This window comes from Phoca vitulina, unplaced genomic scaffold (genome assembly GCF_004348235.1).
Source record: "Phoca vitulina isolate PV1807 unplaced genomic scaffold, GSC_HSeal_1.0 scaffold6, whole genome shotgun sequence".
Lineage (NCBI taxonomy): Eukaryota > Metazoa > Chordata > Mammalia > Carnivora > Phocidae > Phoca > Phoca vitulina.
In genome coordinates, this window is record NW_022589709.1 from 55,719,337 (window position 1) to 55,730,282 (window position 10,946).

The window sequence follows — 10,946 nt, forward strand, 5'->3', positions numbered from 1 at the left end:
GATCTAATTTCTCCACATCCTTGCCAACACTTGCTACTGTTTATCTAATAGGCATCCTGTGGATGAAATTGTCGTATTTCGTTCTGGTCTTCAGTGGTCTTCATTTTGGTTCATTTTGGGGTGGGTGGGGGGATGGAGGGGCAGCAGGAGACAGAATCTCAAGCAGGCTCCACGCCCAGCAGAGCCGGATGCTGAGCTGGATCTCACAACCCTGAGATCATGACCTGAGGCAAAATCAGGAGTCAGAGGCTTAACTGACTGAACCACCACCCATGCACCCTGGGCTGTTTTTCATATGCCTATTAGAATATGATTCCTATGGGGCGCCTGGGTGGCTCAGTCGTTAAGCATCTGCCTTCGGCTCAGGTCATGATCCCAGGGTCCTGGGATCGAGCCCCGCATCGGGCTCCCTGCTCGGCGGGAAGTCTGCTTCTCCCTCTCCCACTCCCCCTGCTTGTGTTCCCTCTCTCGCTGTCTGTCAAAATAAATAAATAAAATCTTAAAAAAAAAAAAAAGAGTATCATTCCTACATCTTCTTTGGATCCCTAATCTTTTTTTTTGTTTGTTTTATTTAAGTAATCTCTATACCCAGTGTAGATTAAGAGTCCGAGATTACTATTTTTAGTAATACTAATGGCTGTTTTGAAAAGACAGTATTCTTTTCATTACTGGGATTCACTAAATTATCAAATGATTGCTAATTATCTTAACACTAAAATTGATTCATCATAAAGGTCTTCCTTCAACAGAAGGGAGATTATGATCTATTAGGGAGTTTAATATGGAGCTATGCACCTTTTGGGAATTTTGGAAATATACTTACTAATTTCAGTCCTATGTTTTCATGTGAAACTAGTAACAATTCTTTAACATCTTACAGTTATTTGAAGAAGAAGGTCTTAGGGACGCCTGGGTGGCTCAGTCAGTTAAGCCTCTGCCTTAGCTCGGGTCATGATCCCAGGATCCTGGGATCGAGTCTTGCATCAGGCTCCTTGCTTAGCCGGGAGCCTGCTTCTCCCTCTGCCTCTAGCCCTCCCCCTGCTTGTGCTCTCTCTCCTCTTTCTCTCAAATAAATAAATAAATAAAATCCTTAAAAAAAATTAATAAGGTCTTAGAAATAGCCCCATTTACTGTTTGGTTTTAGTCAAACCTACTTGTTAACTTTTTTATTAAATAGACTAATTTAAAACAAACTTAAGGAGAGGGGCACCTGGGTGGCTCAGTCACTTAAGTGTCTGCCTTCAGCTCAGGTCATGATCTCAGGGTCCTGTGATGGAACCCCACATCGGGCTCCCTGCTCAGTGGGGAGTTTGCTTCTCCTTTTCCCTCTCCCTCTGCCCCTCCCTTCCACTTGTGCACCCTCAATCTCTCTCAGATAAATAAAATCTTAAAAAAAAAAAAGAGATGAAAAGTGTACCAAATTTTAATTTTTTTCCTTTTTTCTTTTCTTTCTGTTTTTTAATAGGGGAGAGCACGAACGCAGTCCCCCACTACCACAAATTATGCAGTTGAGTTTGCCACATTTGGGGAAATCGCAGGGGTCAGCACATCTGGAGTGCAATGGACGAGCCTTGCCCTGGGAAAACCACCTTCGTGATCATGGTATCTCCCCTGCCAGGTTTAGTATAAAAGTGTATCAAATTTTTAATCATTTTCTATTTCTGTAAATGAGACTTCTTAATAAGATTTATTCAGTTCCTCATGAGTGCCTTAATAAGCTTAGATGTATGCATAACCACTATTTTCCTTTTGCCCGCCCTCGTTGGTATATATATTCTTGTGCAGGCTTTGAAAAAGAGGTTTGGCCTCACTTCATCTATATTTCTTCTTACCACCAATCCCTGACCAATATTTAAATTTTTTTTTTTTAAGATTTTATTTATTTATTTGACAGAGAGAGACACAGCGAGAGAGGGAACACAAGCGGGGGAGTGGGAGAGGGAGAAGCAGGCTTCCCACGGAGCAGGGAGCCCGACGCAGGGCTCCATCCCAGGACCCCGGGATCATGACCCGAGCCGAAGGCAGACGCTTAACGACTGAGCCATCCAGGCACCCTAAATTTGTTGGTTTTTAACAAAAAGTGATAGGGGTCAAAACTGCCAAGAAACATTTATCCTTTCCTATGGAGTGTACAGAGTCCAAGGTTAAAAAAAAAAAAAATCACAGTTCTTAGTAACTTTAACTGCTGTATATGTGAAAAACAATGTCATGAAAATTATTTATATATATCTAGACTTTTATTTAAAATTTAGTTCCTTAACCCTTTTGATAACATAAATCCCTTTGACAGTCTGATATAAGCTATGAACACACTTCCTCCAAGGAAGACAGATACATATATATTACTATAAAATGTTTTTTAGGTTTTTCAAAGACTCACAGACCCCTGAAATCCATTCAGAGGTTTATTGTCTAAAGGGCTTATTTTTACGGAAGGGAGGATTCAAAAAATTACAAGGTTGGGGCACCTGGGTGGCTCAGCTGTTAAGCGTCTGCCTTCGGCTCAGGTCATGATCCCAGGGTCCTGGGATCGAGCCCCGCATCGGGCTCCCTGCTCTGCGGGAAGCCTGCTTCTCCCTCTCCCACTCCCCCTGCTTGTGTTCCCTCTCTCACTGTGTCTCTCTCTGTCAATTAAATAAATAAAATCTTTACCAAAAAAAAAAAATTACAAGGTTAGTGAATAAAAAGCCAAATGGTCATTTGGATTCCTGGGGGTCCTCATCAGTGAATTAAGCAAGAAAATAAATAAAGACATACTGAGCTGAAAGGAAAAAATAAATTATTCTCAGTTAACAATATTATGTAGGAAATCCAAAGACAATCCACACAAAAGCTGATTCTAGAATTTATATGGAGACATGTAGGAACTAGAGTAGCCAAACAATGCTGAAACAGAAGAACAAAGTAAAAAAAGAAATAAAATAAACAAACAACCCTACTGTACCTGCTTTCAAGATTTGCTATTAAAGACTAAAGCAAGACAATGTAACATACTGGAAGGATGTACACAGATCAGTGGAACAGAATGAGATCAGTGGAACAGAATGAGAGAGTCGAGAAAGAAACCCATGCCAATATAGGCAATTTTTGATGGAGGTACAAAAGGCAAATCAATGGGGAAAATAATTTTTTAACAAATGATGGACATGCATATCAAAAAGTGAACCTCAGAGCAATGGCTGGCTCAGTCAGTGGAGCATGAGACTCTTGATCTTGAAGTTGTGAGTTGCAGCGCCACACTGGATATAGAGATTACTTAAAAATAAACTTTAAGGGGCACTTGGGCAGCTCAGTTGGTTAAGCGTCTGCCTTTGGCTCAGGTTATGATCTTGGGGTCCTGGGATAGACACCTGCATCGAGCCCAAACCAGGCTACCAGCTCAGTGGGGAGTCTGCTTCTTCCTCTCCCTCTGCCCCTTCCCCCCACTCGTGATCTCCCTCCCTCTCTCAAATAAATAGTCTTTTTTTTTTTTTTTTTTAAAGATTTTATTTATTTATTTGAGAGAGAGAATGAGATAGAGAAAGCATGAGAGGGTCAGAGGGAGAAGCAGACTCCCTGCCGAGCAGGGAGCCCGATGTGGGACTCGATCCCGGGACTCCAGGATCATGACCTGAGCCGAAGGCAGTCGCTTAACCAACTGAGCCACCCAGGCGCCCTCAAATAAATAAAGTCTTAAAAAAATTTTCTTTTAAAAAAGTGAACCTCAAACTTAACTACATACCATATTAATGCAAAATGTTTCAGAGACCCAAATGTAAAACCTAAAATATATAAAAATTCTAGTTGAAAACTAAGTAAAAAATTTTAGTGTTCTTTGATTAGGCAAAGATTTCTCTGATAGAACATAAAAAACACCAGCCAAAGAAAAAAGAATCGATAAATTTGACTTCATCAAAATTTAAAGCTCTTCCTCTCTTCAAAAGACACTATTAAGGGACACCAGGCTGGCTCAGTTGGTAGGGCATGCGACTCTTGATCTCAGGGTCATGAGTTCGAGCCCCACATTGGGTGTGGAGCCTACTTAAAAAAAAAAAAAAAATAGATACTGTTAAGCAGAAGCCACTGATTGGGAGAAATGTAAAACAAATATATGAAACAGATTTGTCTTGAAAATATACAATGTACTCTCAAAACAATAAGAAAATGAAAAACTTGATATAAAATATCAACAAAATTAGCAAACCTTTATCTAGATTGACCAAGAAAAAAGAGAAGACTGAAATTACTACAATCAAGAATGAAAGAGGCAATATTACTACTGATTTAACAAATCAGATTATAAAGGAATACTATGAACAACTATATGCCTAAAAAGTAATTCCGATGAAATGGGCAAATTCCTAGAACTTCACAAGTATTGAAACTTACTCAAGAAGAAATACAAAATATGAATAGACCTATAACAAGTAAAGAGAATGAATTAGTAGTTTTTTAACTATTTAAGAGAAATGACAGGGGTGCCTGGATGGCTCAGTTGGTTAAGCATCTGCCTTTGGCTCAGGTCTCGATCCCAGGATCTTGGGATCGAGCCCCACATTGGGCTCCCTGCTCAGTGGAGAGCCTGCTTCTCCCTCTCCCTCTGACCCCACCCTCGCTTGTGCTCTTTCTCTCACTTGCTCTATCTCAAATAAATAAAATCTTGAAAAAAAACTTTTTTTTAATGTATTAATCTTGAATCTTGATTTGTTTAGTAGTATAATAAGTTTTTAAAAAGTATATTTCAGGGGCACCTGGGTGGCACAGTCAGTTAAGCGTCCAATTCTTGGTTTCAGCCCAGGTCATGATCCCAGAGTCCCGGGATGGAGCCCCACATCGGGCTCTCTGCTCAGCAGGGAGCCTCCTTCACCCTCTCCCTCTGCCTGTCGCTCCCCCTGCTTGTGCTCTCTGTCAAATAAATAAATAAAATCTTTAAAAATAAACAAATAAATAAAATCTTAAAAAACAAAAATAAAGACATTAAGAAGACATAAGTAAATGGAAAGACATCCCATGTTCATGGATCATAAGACTTACTGTTAAGATAGTAATACTTGCCCACTGATCTACAGATTTAACCCAATCTATATCACAACCCTTGCTGGTTTCTTTGCAGAAATTGATAAGCTGATCCTAAAAATCATATAGAAATTCAAGGGACTCAGAATGTCAATACAAAGTTGGAGAAGTCACATTTGCTGATTTACAAACTTACTACAAAGTGACATTAATCAAGACAGTGTAATCAAGATCTGCAACATATATATATGCCACACAGTGTAGCCTAAGAATAGATCTGAAGGATCAATAGAGTAGAACTGAAAGACCAGAAATAAATCTTCACATTTATGGACAGTTCATTTTCTTCTACATGGTTGCTAAGAAAACTGAAGGTGGAAAGAACAATCCTTTTCACAAATGGTGCTGGCACACCTGGAAAACTACACACAAAAGAATGAAGATGGATCCCTTTCTTACACATATGTGAAAATTAACTCTTAAGAATCATAGACCTAAATGTAAGTGCTAAAACAATGTAAAAGAAAACAGGAGTAAACCTTTGACCTTGGGCTATGCAAAGCCTTCTTAGGTAAAATAATAAAAGAAGTAACAAAAGAAAAAATAAATTGGACTTCATCAAAAGTTTTTAAATTGTGTACTTCAAAAGACACCCTCAAATCTCAGTGTAGCTTCATCAATCATAACAAATATGTAACTTTTGTGAGATGCTGATAATGGGGGAGGCTGTCCATGTGTGCGTGCAGGAAGCATATAGGGAATCTTTGTACCTTCCTCTACTGTACTGTGAATCAAAAACTGCTCTAAAAAATAAAGTCTTGGGCGCCTGGGTGGCTCAGTTGGTTAAGCGACTGCCTTCGGCTCAAGTCATGATCCTGGAGTCCCAGGATCGAGTCCCACATCAGGCTCCCTGCTCAGCAGGGAGTCTGCTTCTCCCTCTCCCGCTCCCCCCTCTTGTGCTCTCTCTCTCAAATAAATAAATAAAATCTTTTAAAAAAAAAAAAATAAATAAAAAATAAAAAATAAAAAATAAAGTCTTTAAAAAAAAGATACCATCAGGGGCACCTGGCTGGCTCAGTCCGTAGAGCCTGTGACTCCTGATCTCAGAGTTGTGAGGTCAAGCCCCATGTCGGGCATAGAGTTTATGTTCAAAAAAAAAAAAAAATACACCATCAAGAAAGTGAAAAGATAGGGCGCCTGGGTGGCTCAGTCATTAAGCGTCTGCCTTCGGCTCAGGTCATGGTCCCAGGGTCCTGGGATCGAGCCCCACATTGGGCTCCCTGCTCAGTGGGAAGCCTGCTTCTCCCTCTCCCACTCCCCCTGCTTGTGTTCCCTCTCTTGCTGTGTCTCTCTGTCAAATAAATAAAATCTTAAAAAAAAAGAAAGTGAAAAGATAATTCACAGAATGGTAGAAAATACTTGCAAATCATAAATCTGATAACGGTCAAGTATCCAAAATATATAAATAATTCTCACAATTCAATCTTTTTTTTTTTTAAGATTTTATTTATTTATTTGACAGAGACAGAGAAAGCGAGAGCAGGAACACAAGTAGTGGGAGTGCGAGAGGGAGAGCAGGCTTCCCGCCGAGCAGGGAGCCCGATGCGGGGCTCGATCCCAGGACCCCAGGATCATGACCTGAGCCCAAGGCAGATGCTTAACGACTGAGCCACTCAGGCACCCTCACAATTCAAACTTAAAAAGATATATAACCCAACTGAAAAATGGGACAGTAGATTTGAAGATATTTCTTCAAAGAAAATATATAAATGGCCAGTAAACACATGAAAAGAAGCACATCATTAGTCATTAGAGAAATGCAAATTAAAACCACCATGAGATACCACTTCACACCCATTAAGATAGCTATTATTAAAAACAAACAAAACCCCAGAAAGTAACAAGTGTTGGTGAGGATGTGAAGCTGGAACTACCTAGTGTTAATGTGAAATGGTGCAACTGCCTTCAAAAACCTTCTGGCAGTTCCTCCAAGTGTTAATCATACAGTATTATATGGCCCAGCAACTCCATTCCTAGGAATATACCCGAGAGGAATAAAAACACACATCCGTCCACACAAAAACTTACTGATGAATGTTCACAGCAGCATGATTCATAATAGCCCCAAACTGGAAAAAAACCCAATCCAATGTCCATCAACAGATGAATGGGTAAATAAAAGTGATACACCCATAAAATTGAATATGATTTGGCCATAAAAACAATGAAGTACTGATACATGCTACAGTTTCACGGTATATCTTGAAAACATAATGCTAAGTGAAATAAGCCAGTCACGAAAGACTATATATTGTACGATTCCATTTATAAGAAATGTCCAGAACAAGCAAATATTTAAAGACAGTAGAGTAGTGGTTTTCCCAGGGCTGGGGCAGTTGAAGGAAAATGACAAGTGATTACTAATGGATAAGGGGTTTCTTTTTGGAGTGATGAAAATATTCTAAAATTGGTTGTGCTGGGGCACCTGGGTGGCTGTCAGTTAAGCATCTGACTTCAGCTCGGGTCATGATCTCTGGGTTATGAGATTGAGCCCCCAGATGGGCTTCCTGCTCAGTGGGGAGTCTGCTTGTCCCTCCCTACTCTCCCCTTCCCCTGCTGGAGCTCTCTCAAATAAATAAAATCTTAAATAAATAAAATTGGGACACCTGGGTGGCTCAGTCAGTTAAGTGTCTGCCTTTGGCTCAGGTCATGGTCTCAGGGTCCTGGGATCGAGTCCCACCTCAGGCTCCCTGCTCAGTGGGAAGCCTGATTCTCCCTCTGCCTGCTGCTCCTCCTGCTTGTGCTTTCTCTCTCTGACAAATAAATAAAATCTTTAAAAAAATAAAAATAAAAATAACTGGTTGTGCTGATTACATAACTCTGTGAATTACTAAAAAATCACTGAGTTGTATACTTTAAATTGTATGCTATGTGGATTAGAGCTAAATAAAGCTGTTAAATAATACACATCAGATTTGAAATGTACTCAAACTGGTAGATACGTTTTTAAAGACATTCAGCACACATTTGTTATGCAATAGTTTACCAGCATAGCACATAGTGATGAAAACCAACTTTAGACTCATGTCTTATTTTAAAGATTTTATTTATTTATTTGACAGAAGAGAGAGTGAGCACAAGCAAGCGGAGCAGGAGAAGCAGGCTCCCCACTGAGCAGGGAGCCCAACGTGGGGCTCGATGCCAGGACCCTGGTACCACGACCTGAACTGAAGGCAAACACTTAACCGACTGAGTCACCCAGGCGCCGGGACTCGTCTTTTTTAAATAAAAATTTTATATGCATGCATTTAAAGTTCTGCTTTCTGGAAAAGTCTGACAAAGAAAACAGAGTTAAAGTTTTTCTGGGGGTAAAGTTTTGAAATATTTTTAGGGTAAAGAAGGCTATTTTAAATAGTTCAAAGTTTAAAAAAAAAACTATTTTTGGTTTCCAAAGCTACTGAATATGCTAGATAGTAGGCAAACTGACTTTAAAGCTATAAATATATTAATCTCTTACGATAATCTTAAATCCCCCGAGGATCTAACATGCACACAGCATTGATCTTGTTCTATAATTGATCTTGTTCTAAGTCTGGTTTTCCATTTGTGTAGGTTATGCTTCCTTGGGGAAGTGGGCGGTTAAGGGAAATGTGGGCTGGATCTGGAGAAAAGGAAGAATAAAGGAAGTCTGTTACTGTGAAGAAAGGGTTCATTAGCTTGTTTCTAATCCAGAGTAATCTTTAAATCCTGCCAAGTTTCTGGACCACCACGAAGTCCCTTCAGTTACTTCAAGGACGTCGGATATTAGAAAATACTATCAAAATCATTTCACCCAGGTAAGGAAGCTATTGACTTGGCACGTTCTGGTGGGGCTGGAGGGAGCTAGGGCCCGTCTCCGGAAATCCACGGGGCTCGTTCCCAGCAGCAGCTCTCCAGGCCCCCTCCTGTTCCTTCCCACTGCCACGCCTTTGCCCGAGCAGTTCGTCTCGCCCGCAAAGCCCTCCTCATTTCTTGCACGGAAAGCCTGCTTTCCCGGTCCACCTACACCGCAGACCTTCAGCTCGCATCCAGCTTCCTCTTACGGGACCCCTGGACACTTCATGCTTCAGCCATCTCATTTTTACCTTTACTGACGCATACACGGGCTTGTCCTAAATCTCGCGCTACCATTTCTAATTCGGTCACTCGTAGTGGGCAAATCTTGGGACCTGCAGCTGGACGGAGCCTGCGGCGGGCGCGGGGGGGCCGCGGAGGCGTCCCAGACGACACCGGGGGCCACGGCGGCCTCGCCCCTTCTTCCGGTCCGGGCGGCGCGCGCGGTCACGTGGCTGGAGGGCGGCGGCGCGCGCGGCGTAGACGCTCGGCGCCAGGTGAGCGCGCTTGGTGGGGTGCGGGGGCGGCGGGGGTTCTACGCGCCGGGTCGGAGTCTGGGATCCCGTCCCCGCGATCGACGCTGCGGAGGTGCGGGGCCAGGCCCGGCAGGTGGGGACGGCCGGGGGGGCGGGGGGGCGGGGAGGACCACGGGCCCGGGCTGCGCGGATTCGTGGAAACTCGGCAGGTTGTGGACAAGCTGGCACACCGGCTACTTTTCCCCTAAATGCTAGTTTAATGGCCTTTTCTCACGTTGAAAAAATAAGGAATAGATTTGAAAGATTCTGTTTCTGCTTTCCGCCCCCCTCCTCCTTTATTTTATTTTATTTTATTTTATTTTATTTTTCCTATTAGTGTTGAGCCTTAAAATTACAGCGCATTAAATGCAGTGTAGTGTCCTGCAACAGAAAAAGGACATCAGTAGAAAAACTGGGGAAATCCTAATAAAGTTTGTGGTTTGGTTAATAGCATGTATCAATATTAACTTATTAATTATGATAAATGTACCCTAATATTAACAGAGGAGTCTCAGCAAAGGATATACAGGAACTCTCTGCACTGTCTTTGCAACGTAATGTAAATCTAAAATTATTTTCACAGAAAGTTGAAAAATAAAATGCCAGAGAGTGGTGTAACAAGCCATTGTTCACCAGGGAGGGCCCACATTAGTTCCTCTTTGTGGAACCTGCCAGGAATTAGGTATCTGTTTGACCAACCTGTTTGCTAGGGCAAGAGTTGTCAGGCTAGTGGGTGTGGATGCTTCTACTCCAAGTTTTCTGGGCAGGAGTCTTTTTTCTTTCAGTTCCGTCTATCACATTTCTGTGGATACTCCTTGCAGAAGGGGCATGTGCGATAAAAATGTCAGGAAGGACTATTAAAAAGGTACAGAGAAGCCTGGCTGGCTCAGTCAGAAGAGCATGTGACATTGCATCTTGGGGTCGTGAGTTCGAGCCCCAGGTTGGGTGTAGAGATTACTTAAATAAAAACTTAAAAAAATGGGGCGCCTGGGTGGCTCAGTCATTAAGCGTCTGCCTTCAGCTCAGGTCATGTTCCTGGGGTCCTGGGATCAAGTCCCACGTCGCGCTCCCTGCTCAGCGGGGAGCCTGCTTCTCCCTCTCCCACTCCCCCTGCTTGTGTTCCCTCTCTCGCTGTGTCTCTCTCTGTCAAAATAAATAAAATCTTTAAAAAAAAAATTTTTTTTTTTTAAATGGGAGGCATGCATGGCTCAGTCAGCTAAGCATCTTACTCTTGGTTTCTGTTCAGGTCATGATCTCATGGATCATGAGATCGAGCCCTGTGTTGGGCTCCACACTCAGCGGGAGTCTGCTTGAAGATTCTCTCCCTCTGCCCCTCCTCCCACTTGCTCTCTGTCTCTCAATAAATCTTTTTTTTAATTTAAGATTTTATTTATTTATTTGACAAGGAGACACAGTGAGAGAGGGAACACAAGCAGGGGGATGGGAGAGGGAGAAGCAGGCTTCCCGCGGAGCAGGGATCCCAATGCGGGGCTCGATCCCAGGACCCAGGGATCATGACCTGAGCCGAAGGCAGACGCTTAACGACTGAGCCACCCAGGCGCC

General features: G+C 42.3%; 1 protein-coding gene and 1 non-coding gene across 2 annotated transcripts in view; one reads left to right on the forward strand and one right to left on the reverse strand.

Moving 5' to 3' along the window:
- Positions 1–1,462: 1,462 nt before the first annotated feature.
- LOC116632515 lies at positions 1,463–1,627 on the reverse strand. Its single transcript, XR_004299451.1, has one exon. It is a non-coding gene; the product is annotated as a U1 spliceosomal RNA (small nuclear RNA).
- Positions 1,628–8,303: 6,676 nt separating this feature from the next.
- The window catches only part of CCDC125 (coiled-coil domain containing 125), a 34,431-nt gene continuing 31,788 nt past the window's right edge, over positions 8,304–10,946 (forward strand). Inside the window, exon 1 of the mRNA XM_032404271.1 lies at positions 8,304–9,365. The gene's annotated coding sequence lies outside the window, so the exon portion shown is untranslated. The remainder of the gene's footprint in view (positions 9,366–10,946) is intronic.